General features: G+C 36.4%; 1 protein-coding gene and 1 pseudogene across 2 annotated transcripts in view; both read left to right on the top strand.

Moving 5' to 3' along the window:
- GRIN2B (glutamate ionotropic receptor NMDA type subunit 2B) overlaps positions 1-18091 on the top strand; it is a 418289-nt gene that overhangs the window by 77399 nt on the left and 322799 nt on the right. The window lies entirely within an intron of this gene.
- LOC123591727 lies at positions 468-2128 on the top strand (annotated as a pseudogene).

The raw sequence follows: 18091 nt of genomic DNA, 5'->3' as shown, positions 1-18091 counted from the left end.
ATAGGTACCTCTAGCGGGGCACCCCCAGCCAGGCAGGGCCTTGGCTGCTGGCTAATGGCCAGCTGCACCCCTCCAGGACCTGCCTCACGGCACATACGCCCATGCCCATCTCCTGTCAGTGGGAAGGAAGGGAGCCGGGAGTCATGGAGACTGCCCCCCAGCCTACCGCAGGAGGGCAGAGCTGGCTCCAGGGGAGTCCTGCCTAACCCATGGCTTAGCAGCCTGCTCCATGATGGGAGCCCCTGTCATCACCCAGTTTTCAGTGGGTTTTCATGCATGTCTTTCTCCTCCTCTGCCTTCTCATGGATCAGCTCTGCTCCTGGTTCAGTGCCTGGTACCTACAAATTAAACCAGAATAAGACAGCTCAATGGGAGAAAATGAAGGAAAACTGAGATATAACTTAATGCCTTGCCTGGAGTCACAAGTAGTTAGGTGACAGTTTACAGAAACTCAGCTCTGCAAATTGATGGACCACAACGCTTTTCAGCCAAAGTTACTCAAAAATGGCAGAACCGTTTATGAAATGTGAAGAAGAGCTGGACCATGGCAGAAGAAATTAAAAGAGATTGAAGATGATGACCATGACCATGAGTTGGAGAGATATCAAGTTCAAAATCAGAAATTGCAAATGTTTTGAACAGGGTAAACCTCAGCTTGTATTTCAGGGGAATAAAGAATGACACAGTCAGGTATTACTCCTGCATTCAAGTCTACAAATCAGTACTACAGGAACCCAACATCAAATCCAGTGGCTGACTCACCCGTAAATTTTCATCCTGAATCTAGATCTTTGGATAGCTCTGTTATGGTTCAGACTTCGTCTAGACCTGTGTTTCTGAAAGTACACAACCATCTCAGGGATATATTGGATGTTATTTGTCAGTATCAACAAAATTTCTGGATTGACATTGTAGTCAGCCAGTATAGTTGGGTTGGGAAGTGTAATGGACATTAGACAGTGTCACCGTTTTATAATAGCTCAACCAGGAACTACCTACCCAACCTGTTCATAAATCAGGTAATAGGCTTAAATTAGCTAGTTACGGTATTGAAAATGGTGCTGTTAAAATGTGAGTGAAAGTATAATCGGTTATGAAAATTGCATAATGGCAAACTATTTAAGATTGTAAACTGGGCCAAGTGTTCTTAGTTCTTAATGTCAAAAATTGTTGAGAGGAGAGGCTATCGTAGCATTTTATTCTGAAGACATACCTTCAGAGTTTAATTGGTTTAAAAAACCTAAAAGGGAATTGTTAATGGTAACAGTTAATTTTTCTGAAACTATTAATATTTGTAAGGCTTTGTGCTAAACGCGACACATAAATTAATCTCATTTAATGCCTATGAATAAGCACTGTTACTATTCTTTTTTTTATAGTTGAGGAAACGGAGGCTCATAGAGGTTCGATAATTTACTGAAAGTCACACAGCTGGCAAATGGCGATCTGGGATTTCAGTACAGACTAAGTCACAGTCTACGTGTATATGCAAACATAAATACATATATGTCACGTATAAACGTATGCTTTTAAAAAAATGGAAGCGTTGCCCCAGGGCAACAGTTTCCCAAGACTCTCTTGTCAATCTCTCTGGGAGACTGTCCTCCTGATACAAAGATACTATTTGCCTTTTTCACCATGTTGATATTTGTAATGAGGATGCAAAAGCAATGGTGGGTAAAGTGCTAATGCCTGAGTATGAATCAGGACAGTGGTACCAGCTATGCTAGTAGTTTTTGTCCTGGTCACCACTATGCACTCACAATAAAAATTATTCTAGTCATACTCCCTTTCCTTGATGAAGTATTAAAATGTTATCGATTTTAACTCTCTCCTCTTGAATATGTGTGCTTTTAAAATATTTTCTGTGATGAAATGGGTCGTATGTATAAAGCTGTCTGAAGTAATCGTGTTTGTCTTGAAGAAAAGCACTTGGGTGATTGAATTGGGAGCTCAACTACTCACTTTTAAAAAACAGAGACCATTTTTACTTGGGAAAAAAGCACCAAGTAGAACTTCTGGGAGCAAAAAATAAAATAACCGGAAGAAAGGCCTCATATGATTGATTTAGCAGCAGATTTATATACAGCTGAAGAGAGGATTAGTGTACTAGAAGATAAATCAGAGGAAGTATCCAGAAGGCAGCAGGGAGAGACCCTCCCCATTGTCCCCTTTGATAAAAGAAAATGTAGAAGAGACGTTAAAATATATGGAGGGTAGAGTGAGGAGGTAAAGACCTTCTCTGCATATAATCAGAATTCTAGGAGTAGTAAGAGAAAATAAATAGAAGTAATATATTTTAAAAAACAATGCCACAGATTGCATGCATACATCCCATGATCAATCACATCAGAAGGATAAAATGTTTAGTTTACCAGAGTTACGTAACGGTTTTGAATTATGTATATACCTAAAAACATGACCTTAAAATAGTTATATTTATCTGTTTATATTTACATTATAAATCAGATTTAGAAGAAGGAAAGGTCAAATGTACAGATTTAAGAGGTATAATGAATACTAAGGAACACTAATGAATTTATTTTTACTTTAGATTTCCAAATGACTTCTGCCTTAAAATGGTATCATAATATCACAGCAGAAGATCAACTACATAAAGAATATTTTAAAAGAAGTCCTAAAAATGATAGGTTAGTATAAAGAAATGACCAGCAGACTAACTCCTGACTTCTCAATAGCAACAATAGAATCCAGAAGATAGTAGAAAGTGTATGTGCTTAAAGAAAAAAACTAGTGCCTTAGAATTTCGTAACAGTGAAAACATCTTTCAAGAATGAAGTAAAAGTTTAAAAAAATCAAGCAAAATAAACACTTGAATTTTAGTCACCAGCACTGAAGGACATTCTGAAGGTTGTATTTTAAACAGAAGGAACAGGAGCGTAAGATAAAAGGTCTGAGATGCACACTGGAGTGCAAGTATTGAATCTAAATGAGTATTAACCATTTATAACAAAACTAAAAATGAATGCTACTGATATAATTAAAAATGAGAAAAGTGCATAACAAAAATATATAAATTAAATATGGAGGTTGATGAGCCTAAACTGTCTTTTAAGATTCCGCTGTTTCCTGAGGGAAAGTAAAGATGTTAACTTCAAGCTCTGATAAATAGATATGTTTTAATTTCTCTTATGGCCATTAAAACAGGAGACACTGAGTATAACTTACAGTTAGCACATGGGAAGTACCAGTGACAAAAGTGCTCAATCATCCAAAAGAAGGACAAGAAAGAGAAAAAGAAAAGAAACTCATGACAGGGAGGACAAATAGAAAACCCAAGATAATTTAATCCTGTTAATTACAGAAACTAAAAATGCTCTAATTACAAAAATAATTATCAGATTGGACTTAAAAAATCTAATGGTATGTTCTTTGCAAGCAACATATCTAAAACATAAGGATACTGATAAACTGAATACAAGAAGTTGGGAAAATATATGCCATGCAATATTGACTAAAAGAATGCTGTTATAGCTGTATTATTATCAGATATTAATAGACAAATGGGTCACTTCAATGATTAAAATTTTAGTGTACTAAGAAGATATAAAACTTTAAGATTACGTGAAACCTAGTAACATGACCTCAAAATATATGATATAAAAATTAATAGTTGCTGAAGGAAAAATAAAAACATTCATAATTGTGATAGGAAATTAAAAAAAATACTTCTCTTTGTCACAGATAAAACAAGCCAACGATTATCAGTATCGACCTAGAAGATTTGACCAATGTGATTCACAAACTTGGCATAACAGACATATGCAGAACACTGCAGTAAAAAGGAACAGAGTACAAACTCTTTGTCAAGTGTATATGAAACATTTAAGAAATTGGTCATTTACCAGAACTTAAATCACATCTCTTTGCATTTCAAAGGACTGAAATCAAGTTCAGAAGACCTTATCCTTTCTGATCACAGTGTAATAATTAAGCTAGAAATTAGTAGCAAAAGGATAACCAGAAAATCTTAGATATTTGGGGTAAATAACTTACGTGTTAAAGGGGAAATCATCCTAGAAGTTAAGAAACTATTTTTAATTGAACAATAACAAATCAGTACATGTAGGTGCAGATAAAACAGTCTTTAGAGAAAAATTTATGGTCTTCCTTGCTTGTATTTTTCAAAAAAGGTTGAAAGCTAGTAGACATTTGTTTCATGAAGTTAGATACAGGGAAAAAGATAATCTAGAACACTGTGGACAGTAAGAAGGAATCAAGATAACAGCATGAATGAAAGAAAACGATAGTAGACATATATTCACAAAGTCTAAAGTTTTTTTTGAAAAAAAAAAAAAAAAGTCTTATACACTTACAAACGTCCAGCAATACTGATCATGAAAGAATGATAAAAGGCACATGTGGTCACTCTAAGGAATGAAAAAGAGGATAACAGTATAAATGCTACATAAAATAAAAAAGATAAATTATTATGAAAACTGTCTGCTGATGAATTTGAAAATTTAGTTGGATAGAAAAATTATTAGAAAATAGAACTCACCAATACTGATTCACAAGTAAGTAGACAGTCTAAAGTTTGGGATAATCTGTAAAACATTTAATTGGTAGTAAAAGAAATCTTCCTAAAAGAAAAATGCCCGGCTCAGAGGATTTCATTGGCAAGTTTTGTCAACCTTTAAAGGAAGAAAACTTTTATATAAACTGTTGCAGAGAATACAAAAAGAGATGACAGTCCCTAGTTTTTTTTGTTTTGGTGTGGTGTTTTTATGTTTTTAAAATGAGGCTCATGTAGTCTCAGTACCAAAACTCAGCAAATTGGTGGAGAAAAGATAGTCTTTTTAATAATTAATACGAGGGAAATTGGGCATCTATATATTTTAAAAAATGAAATCGGTTCCTCAATTCTTAGCACATTCAAAAGTCAATTCCAGGGGGATTTGAGATGTAAATGTGAAAGGCAGAACTATAAACCTCATAGAAGTTAGAAGAGTATCTCATGAGCTTGGAGTGGGAAACTTTTTTTTTAATAAAGCAAAATATTTATAATAATAAAGAGCAAGTTTGATATGTTCCACTACATTAAATTTGCATTTTAATCCTTATACCATAAAGATACTGAAAAGACAGAGAGTGGTTAGGTATATTTATAAGATATATAGTTAACAAAAGACTCATATTTATGATTGATTGCACTGTTCATTATGGTAGCCAGTAGCCGTGTGTGGCCATTTAAATTAAATTAGATTAAACTAAAATTTCCAACCAATTCTTTAGCCACATTTTAACTTCTCGTTAGCCATATGTGACTACCGGCTACAGGATAGCACTGACTTAGATTTTTAAAAGAAATATAGATTCAGAATATACAAAGTATAGTGTCTCTCTATATAAAGTGTTTGTATTTTATAAAGAAATGAATATTTTTGTATAAATTAATTTGAATACAGTAGACAACTTGGTAGTAAAATGGGGAGTAAAAAGGCTTTCATAGAAGCCCTTCCCAGAAGGGGCTATCTAAATGGCCAGTAGACATATGGAAAGATGTCAACCTCATTAGGAAGTGGAGGAATACAAGTTAAAGCCATTACAAATTGCCACAGTATATTCAACTGATTGTACAAATTAGCAATACCAGGTGTTGATAAGAATGTAGATTAAGAGGAACTCCACTGCTTGTGGAAGTGTAATTGGCCTGATTTGGAAAAGTAGTTTGGCGTTATCTATTAAATTTGAAATATATAGGGGATAAGTTTGAAATCCATAGGCAAGAATATATGTGTATATATACATGCGTATATCCCCTGTGCATACTACATGTAGGTTAAAAATCTTAGAGAATATCATGCATGCTTGTACCAGGTCTTGAACAAGAAATGACATGGCAGAATAGCTCCAAACTGGAATTGACCCACGAGTCTGATCTACATTCCAATGTAGATAAATAAATTGAAGTACGATCATGGAATGGAACCGTATATAGCAATTGAGGTAAATGAATCACAGCTGTACCCAACACCATGGCTAAATCTCACAAGTGTGATATAGAGTAAAAGAAGCACCATGTGAAGTAATACATATGGTATGAATCTATTTATGTAATATTATAAAACAAATAACTAAACCATACGACTTAGGGGTGTGTCATTAGGTGCAAATTATAAAGCAAAGGAAGAAAATGATTATTATAATACCCGGTAGGGATGGTGGTTTCTTCTGTTGGTAAGGGAGAAGGTTGTAACAAGAGAAGGGCGCACAGGGGTCTTGGGGAAGAGTTCTATTATGTTATTTTTTGTTCTGGGTGGTAATAATAGGTATTTGCTCTAGAATTATTTGGAAGAATGAGTATTTGGAAGAGTGAATACATAAATATTCTATGAGCTTCTTATATGAATATTCCACAATCATAAAAAAAAGGAAGCCTTGAGCCGCTTATATTTTCCTGAGTATATTTGAAAAGGAGGTAGAGAAGAGGGATATTTAATAAAAGTTTTATGAATACACTCAACAAATAGAGACGGGGAAAGATCATTCTAAGATTGGAACATCATGAAAACAGCATGGAACTTGGAAGACATACCTGTTTGAGTCCTAACCATCCTTTAGGGGAAGGTGGGAAATTGATGGGAAATAAGCCTGTTACAGGTTAGGTGTATATCATGTGAGATTTTCCTAGACTGGAAACTGTTTTGAAATTATTCTTCAATTAAAAAAGAAAAAAAAAAGTCTTCATAGATATATCATCTTCCACAAAGCACATCTGTGGATTTCTTGAAAGAAAATATAACCCTAGTTGTGGCCCCATTAGCATCAGACAGAATAAGAAAAAATTTCAACATCTTAACATGCTATTCTTTGTTTATATCACCTAACAGGACGTGGATAGTTGGCAGTTTCCCCATTTGATTTATTTAATTACAGATGAATCATTTGGCTTAACTTACTATTTTGAAGTAGAAATAATCATTATCTAATATTTATAGATTTTTTAAATTTATGTCTGGCACTTTTAACGACTATGCTTTGTTGCCTAGAAGAACTTCTTGGGGCAAAAGGAGACACCCCTCTGGACGTTCCTGCCTATTTTCATTTGGATTGAACACTGGCTTACGTAAGCCACCTCCCCAGTTGTCCTGAGACTAAACACTCTTGAAGTTGGCACTGACCCACTTACTTTTGCCAGGTCATATCATAGTGTCTTGTCTTATTTCTACTGAACATTAACATTATCCAATTTTTTTTTCTCCTTTTTTTCTTTTTCTTCCTTCCTTCCTTCCTTCCTTCCTTCCTTCCTTCCTTCCTTCCTTTGTTCCTTTCTTTTTCTTTCTTTCTTTCTTTCTTTCTTTCTTTCTTTCTTTCTTTCTTTCTTTCTTTCTTTCTTTTCTTTCGTTCTTTCTTTCCTTCTTTACTTTGAAAGAGTTAGGGGCTGTGCACAAGTTAGTGTCATGTGTCAATTTAATTAATGTGGTCTTGATTCCAGTCTCCAAATCTTTAATAACATATTTTGCATTGAGTCAGATAATATTGGGCTCTAAATTTGCCTTCACCTTATAAGCTAATTTGACCTGAGGCAAATTATTGGATTCTCTGCATTTTAACTTTCCTCCTCTATAAAATGAAGGAAAATAATTCTAACAGAAGCCTAGCACAGTATCTAACAAAGCCTAATTCTCAGTAAGTAGTGGTAACAGTACAGAGTAGTAGTAATAGTAGTCATTTTTTATTATTTGCGCTAGGGAATACACCAGGAAATGCAATGGGCAGATAAGGAAGGACTACATTTGTGCTCTGCCTCTTGAATCTTCCCCACATCCAGCAAGCAGGATGATCTAGCCATGTAGTGGCCATACAGTGGCAACAAAGGGCTCTCTCCCCTGGGGTTAAAAGCACCAACCTGGGAATCAGGCAGGCCTGGGTTCAAATGCTTACTCTGCCATTTATCACTGTGTGTCCTTTGGCTAGTAACCTAACCTATCTCTCAAAAGCTTTGAATTTCAAATACAGTTGTATGTATAAATGGCATAGCATCGTGGCTGACACGTATTCAATAAATCATTATCTATTATCGTTGCTGCCCTAGGTATAGTTCTAGTAATCAAGAATATAAGGTGCTAGAAATAATGAACTGAAAAAAAATCCCTTTATCTCAGTACGTGACCCTGATGAGTCCCATTTGCAGCCTGTGGATTTGGTTAGCTCAGAAAGGAGAGACAGTAACACAGGCAACTCTTGTGTGCATTTATTGTCATTTCTTTTCCACCTCTCTTCTTCCCTTCATTAAAAACAAGCCTCATTGGCAAAGCCAGGGCAGTTTAAGATAGCTCTTTCTTTATTATGAAGAGGATGGCAGTGGGAGGGGGGAGTTAGGAAGACGAATAAGGACCAAATTATTTATTGATTTTTATTGTGGTAAAAAGCACACAACATAGCGTTTGTCACGTGAATTATTTTGACGTATGCAGCACAGTAGTAGTACCGGCAGCCACGTAGATGTGCAGCACGTCTCTAGAAGTTTTTCGTCACGTGAAACTGAAGCTCCGTACTCCTTGAAGGGCAGCTCTTTCTTCACTTCCCTCAGCCCCTGGCAGCTACCATTCTAAGAGTCTGACTACTTTCAGTACCTCATATAAGCAGAAGCATGCAGTCTGTCTGTTTGAAACTGTTTTATTTCACTGAGCGTCATGTCCTCAAAGTGCATCCATATTGTGGAACATAAGAGGATTTCTTTAGTTTGGTAGGTCCATCTGTAATTTTTTAATGAACTACAGTACTGTTTTTTTTTTTATTTTTTTATTTTTTTTTATTTTTTTAACGTTTATTTATTTTTGGGACAGAGAGAGACAGAGCATGAACGGGGGAGGGGCAGAGAGAGAGGGAGACACAGAATCGGAAACAGGCTCCAGGCTCTGAGCCATCAGCCCAGAGCCTGACGCGGGGCTCGAACTCACGGACGGCGAGATCGTGACCTGGCTGAAGTCGGACGCTCAACCGACTGCGCCACCCAGGCGCCCCTACAGTACTGTTTTCCATAGGGCTGCGCCATTTTACATTCTCACCAGCAGCGTAAAATAGTGGACGTGGGTCCCAATTTCTCCACATCACCTCCTTGCCAATACTACTACTTATGATTGTTATTACTATTATTATTATTAATTATTTTATAATGGCCATCCTAATGGGTATGAGGTGATAACTCATTGTGGTTTTGATTTATATTTACTGGATGATTAGTGATGTTGAATGTCTTTTCATATCCTTGTGGGTCATTTGTATATCTTCTTTGGAGAAATGTGTACTCAAGTCTTTTGTCCATTTTTAATTGGGTTATTTTTGTTGTTGTTGAGTTCCAAAGGTTCTTTATATATTGTAGGTATATATCTATAAATATTGTCTCCTGTTCCATAGGTTGCGTTTAACTCTGTTGATTGTTTCCTTTACTGCACAGAAGTTTTCCAGTTTGATGTTGTCCCATTTGTCTATTTTTGCTTTTGTTGCCTGTGCTCTTGGTGTCATATCCAAGAACTCATTTCTAAGTCTAATGTAATGAAGTGTTTCCCTTTTTTTTTTCTTTCTAGGAGTTTTGTGGTTTCAGGTCTAACATTTAGTTCTTTAATCCATTTAGAGTTAATTTCTGTATATGGTGTACGGTAAGGGTCCATCTTTTTTCTTTTGAATATGGATATGCAGTTTTTCCAGCACCACTTGTTGAAGAGACGATCCTTTCCCCGTTTGACACCGTTGGCAATGCTGTCAAAGATCATTTGGCCTTATATGTATCAATTTACTTCTAGGCTTTCCATTCTGTTCCATATATCTGCCTTTATGCCACTACCATACTGTTTTGGTTGTTGTAGCTTTGTAATACATTTGGAATATATTAGTAATGTATTTGAAAATCAGGAGGTGTGGGGCCCCCAGCTTTGTCTTTTCTTTCTCAAGATTCTTTTGGCTCTTTCAAATCCTTTGAGATTCCATATAGTTTTAGGATGGTTTTCTATTTCTGCAAAAAAAGAAAAATGCTGTTGGGATTTTGATAGGGATTGCAGTGAGTTTGTAGATTGCTTTGTATACCATGGATATTTTAACAATATTAAGTCTTCTAAACCACAAACGTGGCATTCTTTCCCTTTATTTGTATTTTCTTTAATTTCTTTCAGGAATATTTTGTTGTTCTCAGTGTACAAGTCTTTGCCCCCTTGGTTAAGTTTATTCCTAAGCATTTTATTACTTTGGATGCTATTATAAATGGGACTATTATCTTAATTTCCTTTTCAGCTGATTTTTGTGTGTTCATTTTGTATTATGGAACTTTGCTGAATTCACTTATTAGTTATAACAGTTTCTCTATGGAATCTTTAGGGTTTTCTTATGTAAGATCATGTCTGTAAACGTGAACACAGATATTTTTACTTCTTTTCCAATTTGGATGCCTTTTATTTATTTTTCTTGTCTAATTACTCTGGCTAGAATTTCTACTATATTGAATAGAAGTGGCAAGAGTGGGCATCATTGCCTCATTCCTGATCATGGAGGAAAAACTTTCACTTTTTTACAATTGAGTATGATGTTAGCTGTGGGTTTGGTATTTATGTTGAGGTAGGTTTTTTATTTTCTATCTAGTTTTGTGAGTGTTTTTATTATGAAAGAGTGTTGAATTTTGTCAAATCCTTTTCTGCTTTTATTGAGATGATCATGTGATTTTTGTCTTTCATTCTATTAATGTGGTTTATGATAGAGATTGATTTTCATATGTTGAACTGTTTTTACATTATAAGAATAAATCCCCCTTGGTCATGACATGTAATCCTTTTAATGTGCTAATTTGATATGTTAGATTTTGTTAAGCATTTTTGCATCGCCATTCATCAGGAATATTGGTCTGTAGTTTTCTTTTCTCGCAGTATGTTTGTCTGGTCTTGGTATCAGGGTTAAAGCTGGCCACATGAGTTTGGAAGTATTTCCTCTTTAGTTTTTTTGGTGTTAATTCTTCTTTAATGTGTGCTAGAATTCCCCAGTGAAGCCATCTGGCTTTTTTGTTGTTGTTGTTTAGAAGTTTTTGACGATTGATTTAGTCTCCTTACTGGTTATAGGTCTGTTCACATTTTTTATTTCTTCATGATTAAGTCTTGATAGGCTGTACATTTCTAAGAATTTATCCATTTCTCCTAGATTTTCCAGTTGGTTAGTGTATATTTATTCGTAGTAGTCTCTAATGATAACTTTTATTTCTGTGACATCAATTATAATGTCTCCTCTTTTGTTTCTTTAAAAAAAAATTTTATAATGTTTATTTTTGAGAGAGAGAAAAAGACAGAGTGTGAGCAGGGGAGGGGCAGAGAGAGAGGGAGACACAGAATCCAAAGCAGGCTCTGGGCTCTGAGTTGTCAGCACAGAGCCCGACATGGGGGCTTGATCCCATGAGCTGTGAGATCATGACCTGAGCTGAAGTCAGACATTTAACTAACTGAGCCACCCAGACACCCCATCTTCTCTTTTATTTCTAATATTTGTTATTTGCGTTTTCTTTTTTTTTCTTAGTCTACCTAAGGATTTTCAATTTCATTGATCTTTTCAAAAAATAACTCTTCATTTCATTGAGATTTTTCTGTTTTTATGTTCTCTATTTTATTTCTGCTCTAATCATCATTATATCCTGTCATCTGCTAACTTTGGGTTTAGTTCGCTCTTTTTTTCCTAGTTCCTTGAAGTGTAAATTGAGATTGTTGATTAGAGATCTTTCTTCCTTTTAAACATAAGTGTTTACCACAATAAATTTCCCTCTTAACATGGCTTTTACTACATCTCATAAGTTTTGGCATGTTGTGTTTTTATTTTCAGTAAGGACAAAGTTATTAAAATAATCTGGACCCAGGACATAATTCTTCAGTAGAACTAAATAATTTAACCACATTTAATTATTGTTATTTTCCTAATAAATATGTGCTCTCATTATACATCTGTCATCTCTTGATCATCTATCTAATTATCTATCTATCTATCTATCTATCTATCTATCTATCTATCTCTGGAATGGACCTTCAAGATTACCTAATACAGCATCCTTATTTTCCAGAAGGGAGATCTAGGCCCAGAGAGATAATTATCTTGCCTGAGATCTCCTAGCCACTTACTTCCAAAGGTCTAAGGGCTCCCACTCAGTGGGAGAGCCTACACTTGCTATAGACTGAAAACAGACTTAGAACTCACAAGCCTTCAGGAGACCTTTCTTGGGAAATGATAAGAAAGGAGGTTACTATTTTCATTTGTTTTCTTATCAGATATTAAAGATTTGGGAGTCTCTGAGCTGATCATTTTCTCTACTCTTCATTACATGGTGGTGTTTCTCCCCTCTGTGCCTGCTTGTTTGTAACTTTTGGCTTTACCAGGGCAGAGGGGGTGTGGATAGCGAATCTTTGATTTAGAGCACACTGACAGAAGTTGGTGGAGCGATTTGGATAGTTTCTACAGAAACAGGGCTCTTGCTGGTCTGAGGCTCTGGTTTTCCTGCATGAAAGAGGCATGAGTGAGGCTGACTAACCTGAGAAGCTCTGAGGAAATCTGCTCTGTCAACGAGAAACTTTTCTGATACATCAGGCTTTTCCCTAGTTCTTGTCCGTTTCTCAGAGAGTTGCGGGGAGGTGGGAGGCAGCAGCATGATGCTTCTTTTTAGGGCAATCAAAAAGAGCAAGGGATGGAGAAATTTAAATGTTGGCAATATTTTAAATAAGCAACATCCTCCTCATCATAATCATTATCACAAATAGCATCTGTTATGAGGGCAGATGTGCCAGGCATTTTTCTGGGTACTTTACATACATTATCTCATTTAATTTTCCCAAGAGTTCTGCAAGGTAGGTATTATCTCCACTTTACAGATGAGAAAACCGTGGCTCAGTAAGTTTCAACAGCTTAGTCAGGGTCACTCAGCTAGCGTATGTCAAAGCCAGGACCGGTCTGTCTACAGTCCTTGCTGGACGGTGAAATTTGTAGTGTGTAGTCTAGCTTGCCCATAAAGTGATAATAGTCTTCATATCTGGAGTCCTGCAGGCCCCCCTCAAACGCGTTTTATATTCTGGACTTTGCTTTTTCAAGGACTTCACTTGACCACAGAGCCATGAGATCACCATGTGAGTATAATTTAAAAAATGGAGTGGACTTTTAAAATATGACTTAGGGAAATTATTGCATGTAGTTACCGTGCCCATCCATTTGGGAGACGAATTTCGAATTTTACAGACACCACTGTGGCCTTTGTGATAGTTCTCTTAAGTCATTCGTATTCTCATAACTTTATTGGATTCTTTGCATGCCCCTACCGGCCAGTGGCGATGGTGCCGGCCTTCCGAAGGACTGACGCCATTGCTTCGCTCTTTTCATCGGACACCCTATCCACTTCTTGATTCTTTTCCAAATGCCTGCCTTGATCTTTAATTACAATCCTCCGTGGACTTGTCAGAGCCAAGCTCATCCCGCGCCTTACCTTCGTCAGGCCTGCACTCCTGTCCCGGTCTTCCTCACTATTACTCATTTCCCTTGGCACTACCCTGCTGTTCTCAGCTCTGAGTTTACTGCCAGTTAAAGGAGCCTCCGCAGTGGTAGAGCCCTCTGTTACACTCCATCTCTCCTCTGAAATCACACTATGATCCCGTTTGCATACATCATTTTCTACTTTATTATCATAGAAGTATTTCTCTACATAGAAAATACTGGCATGTGGAATTTGCCTAAATAGTATGGATGAAACATGAAACACATATGTTATAACACAGACACATACATTTGGTGAAAATCCCATTGGATAAAGAAGGGAGTTAAGGCGTTCTGCCCAGGCCATTTAAGTCTTGATTTAGTCAGCGTCTGCTACATACACTATTATCCTAATTACTAGGCACAAGTATCTTAAGCTAAGACGCCTCTTTAGATTCCAAAGTTAGGGGAACTGACATAGCATGAAAAAGATCTGAAGATCTACATTTAAAAACTTTTTCTGAAGCCCTCAGATAATAAGCTTAATAAGTCACCTTGAAATACTTTACACATGCTAATCACAGCCACCAAGAATCACAAAGCAGGGATACCTAGCCTAATGTTGTACAAGAGCTGTAAAATATTTATAGTCTGCAGAGTTCAGTTTACATTATTAATTCACTTTTCTGTCATTTCTCAGGAACTTCTGAAATTCCTGGCCTTTGAAATTTTGGAAAAGAGCTGTTTTGATCCTAGCACACCAACAAAACAAATACTGTTGTAGCCTCCACTTTCAGTGTATTCTGCTAATTGAGCGATTAGCGACCACCCAGGACAGTTATTCACAGATCAAAGAGCTCAGCCACCCACTTTCAACAGCTTTTGAAGTCCTTCCCTTAATACAAAATGGTTCAAGTGAAGGTGTTCCTTTCCCGGGTAGGGAAAGAGCCAGGAGTTACTGCCACTTTATTTCAGCTTTCCAGTGTCTTACAGTCGTAGCACAGGGATATAACCTTGGCAATGTAAATCAGTTTGGAGAAACTGGTAGGCCACCCACACTGGCTTTGCTGCTGGCTGGCCATGAGACCCTGAAGAAATTTCTTAGCCTCATAATTTATTCGGGCCTCAGTTTTTTCCTCTGGTAAGAGAGAGGGTTGAACTAAGCCAAACTGTACAAGCCTTAGTTGCTGTTATATTCTATATTATGTGTCTTCCTGGTGCACACACATTCACAATATTTACACAGTGTACATGTGCCTTTATGTGCACACAAAAGAGGTGTGCAGCACTTTAAACAGACTTGATAACTCAGAATTAGATCATGACTCTCACTTTATAGAAATGATTCTTTCCAGAGTGATTCATTATGCGATTCCTTTAAGTCAGAAGTGGGAAATATCTGACCCTAGACAGATTTATGCACTTAACTTATTTTTATTCAGCTAACAGGGTAAATTTTTCATATGCTTGTAATTGCTAAATCACAACATGGCTTTAAAAAATTTAGTGGCAGTACCTAAAAGGGGACAGGGAGAGGCTGATACTTCATTAATTTCTCTGCCTTATTTTGGTTTTATTCTTCTTCCCTTCTTTATCTTTTCCTAGTCAGTACAGATTGGTACAAATATTTGAAACATATGCAGTATATAACTTTAACAACTTTTTTTTTCTGATTGAAAGTAACATATGCTCATTGTGTAATATTTGGAAAAAATGAGAAAATTGGCAGAAAGAAGAAACAATCACTCAAATTCTAACAAAGATAATTATTGTTAACTTTTGTTGTATTTTCTACCACCAGCATTTTTCTATTCATTTGTATATAGATTGCATCATACCACTTTCTGTGGTGCTTTTTAATTTAACACCACAGCATAAGGGGTTTCTATGTTATTAAAAGTTCTTGGTAAACATAATTTTTTCGGTTATTTAGCATTCTGTCATATAGCTATAGCATAATTTACTTAACCACCTTCTTACTGTCGGCCATTTAATTACTTCCAATTTTTCACTATTATAAATGAAACTGCAGTGAACATTTTGGTGTATAAAGCTTTTCTGTCTGTATTTTACATTATTTCCTTAGGATAGATTCCCAGAAATTGAATTTACAGGGTCAAAGGTAGGAACATTTTTAAGGCTCTTGATCTATGGAGCCAAATGGCTTTTCCAAAATGGTTTTTATCAATTTATACTCCCTGTCGTAATATGTGAGAGTGCCTTCTTCTACCACATCCTTGTCTACTCCTCTTTAAAAACTAAATAAATAGTCTTTACGATTTGGTAGGTAAAAATCATGCGCTATTGCTAAGTTAATTTTTATTTCTGTAATTACCAGTGATATTGAACAATTTTCTATGTTTGTTAAGCATTTGTAATTTCTGTTTTGCAAATCTTCTGCTTATATCTATCTGCAGTATATTTTCAATTCCTTGTTTTATATATATATATATGAACATAATTTTGTGTCATCAGTATATAAATCAGATGAATGCACACCTCCCGCTTCCTTTAAAAATGTTGTGTTAAGGGGCGCCTGGGTGGCGCAGTCGGTTAAGCGTCCGACTTCAGCCAGGTCACGATCTCGTGGTCCGTGAGTTCGAGCCCCACGTCGGGCTCCGGTCTGATGGCTCAGAGCCTGGAGCCTGTTTCCGATTCTGTGTCTCCCTCTCTCTCTGCCCCTCCCCCGTTCATGTTCTGTCTCTCTCTGTCCCAAAAATAAATAAACGTTGAAAAAAAAAAATGTTGTGTTAAGTTGCTTTTTTTGTTGTTCTTGGTTGATCTTTTTTTCTATTGGCTATTGTTTCTCAAAATTGTAGTTTTAAATAGCAAGCTGTCATGATGTGGTTCTGAGTAGATGGCTTTCAGATATCTGAGTTTTATGTATAGCTTTTCAGGCACACATCTACTAAAGTGACATACGCTTCTGTATAATTTTTCATTGATTTCCAGGTAGCTGATGTGGTCTGTAATCTTCTTAAGTATATGTAATTTGGCATTATTTAATAAGGGTTAAACAAAGAATTTAATGAATGTTCTTTATCTACTATTTTGGTGTATTTCTTCTTTTATATCTGTGGATTACCAAAATCAAAAATAAACATTTTTTTTCATGCTGCTCCTTTTATCTGACATCACAACTTGAGGATTTTTCTATGTTACTAAAAACTCCTTTGGAAATAGAATTTTTGATGGTCCCTGCTACCCTTCCCTCACTCCCAGCATCTGTCTTGCACATTATTCTTCACCAGTACAGGAAAAACAGGGACACACACTTCAGTATGTTGGCCATATGATTAGAAATCAATGTATGTACAGGGCCCATGAATATTTTATTGATAACTGTGGTGAGATAGAGTGCATTAGCTATTTTAAAATATGGCTGCTCAGATGTAATTCAAAAGTTGTTCAAAACAAGTTAATCAAATTTATTTGTACAAAAGCACTTTGCTATGTGCCAAGTGCTAGTCATTGATCAATGTTGATCCAGTCATTTGAATATTGAACAAGTCCACAACCACTTGAACGGTTCTTAAGGGATAGGGGATGCTTAAGGGATAGGGTCAGGCCACAACTCAACTCTGACTGCAGGTTCTTATCCCTGATGACTGTGGCTCTGAGCTTTGAACACACTAATTCCATAAAAGAGAATGTCCTTTCAGGATGTCAGACGCATCAGTTTGGAGCAAGCTTGAGGATTCACTTCTAGACCTTCAGTAACATTTTATCTTCCTGGGGAGCTACTATGATTCAGATGGGCCAGAGTTGGCTCTTGGGACTCTTGTTTGAAGCTCTGACACTCTGCAAATTCTCATGTTCCACTAGGTTTTTGAGAGTGTCTTGTATTTACACACAGAATTATTTTTAAACAAGGTGACGGTCTTTGCCTTGCCTCTGTCACTCCTACAGAACCAAAAGGAGTAAGCAAGTTGTGGAAGAGTAGAGAGAACGGGAGTAGAGTAGAGAATATAGTTTCATTTCGGCCTGTTGTACTCTTTTGGCTTACAGTGCCTGGGAATTTTGGGGCTTCACAGGCCCCTGGATCACTTAGGGGATCTCATTTATTCCATTTCCAACATAGGAGGGACAAATCTAGCCTGTGTGACATTTCATTATGAGAATTTGAAATAGTTTTAAAAATAATATTCTTTATAAAGGGACTAGGACTAGAGAACCATGAGGACATTTTATTGAACTTGACATATAAGCATAAAATACAAATTAGAACTGGGCCATTGGGAGATGGAGCTCCTGATTTCTTTCTTCCGCGATGTTATTATAGCCCCGAATGAAAACCTTTTCTGAGAGTTAATTTAAGGCTCTCATTTTGGTTCTTGGGACAGTTGTGTTTAGCCTATGAGATTTCGATTCAGTTCCTTTCAATGATTATTTATATGTGAATCACTAGGATCGTTTCCTTGGGTTGGACTCTGGTCTCTATTATTTATAAACTTGAAGATCTTGGGCAGATATGGCTGTCATGAGGAACCAATGATGTGCCCATGTTGAGGGCTGAGCATGGTGCCTGGTGAAAATAAGTACAAGTGAATATTAGTGATTGTCATAATTTTCATTAGATTGTACACTTCTAAAGGGCAAGGCTTGTTTTACGTTTATATTTTTGACAACTTAGGAGAGTGCCTTG

This window comes from Leopardus geoffroyi, chromosome B4 (assembly GCF_018350155.1).
Source record: "Leopardus geoffroyi isolate Oge1 chromosome B4, O.geoffroyi_Oge1_pat1.0, whole genome shotgun sequence".
Taxonomy (NCBI): Eukaryota; Metazoa; Chordata; class Mammalia; order Carnivora; family Felidae; genus Leopardus; species Leopardus geoffroyi.
Note: the sequence above shows the minus strand (reverse complement) of the source record. Positions and strands in the feature narration are given on the sequence as shown.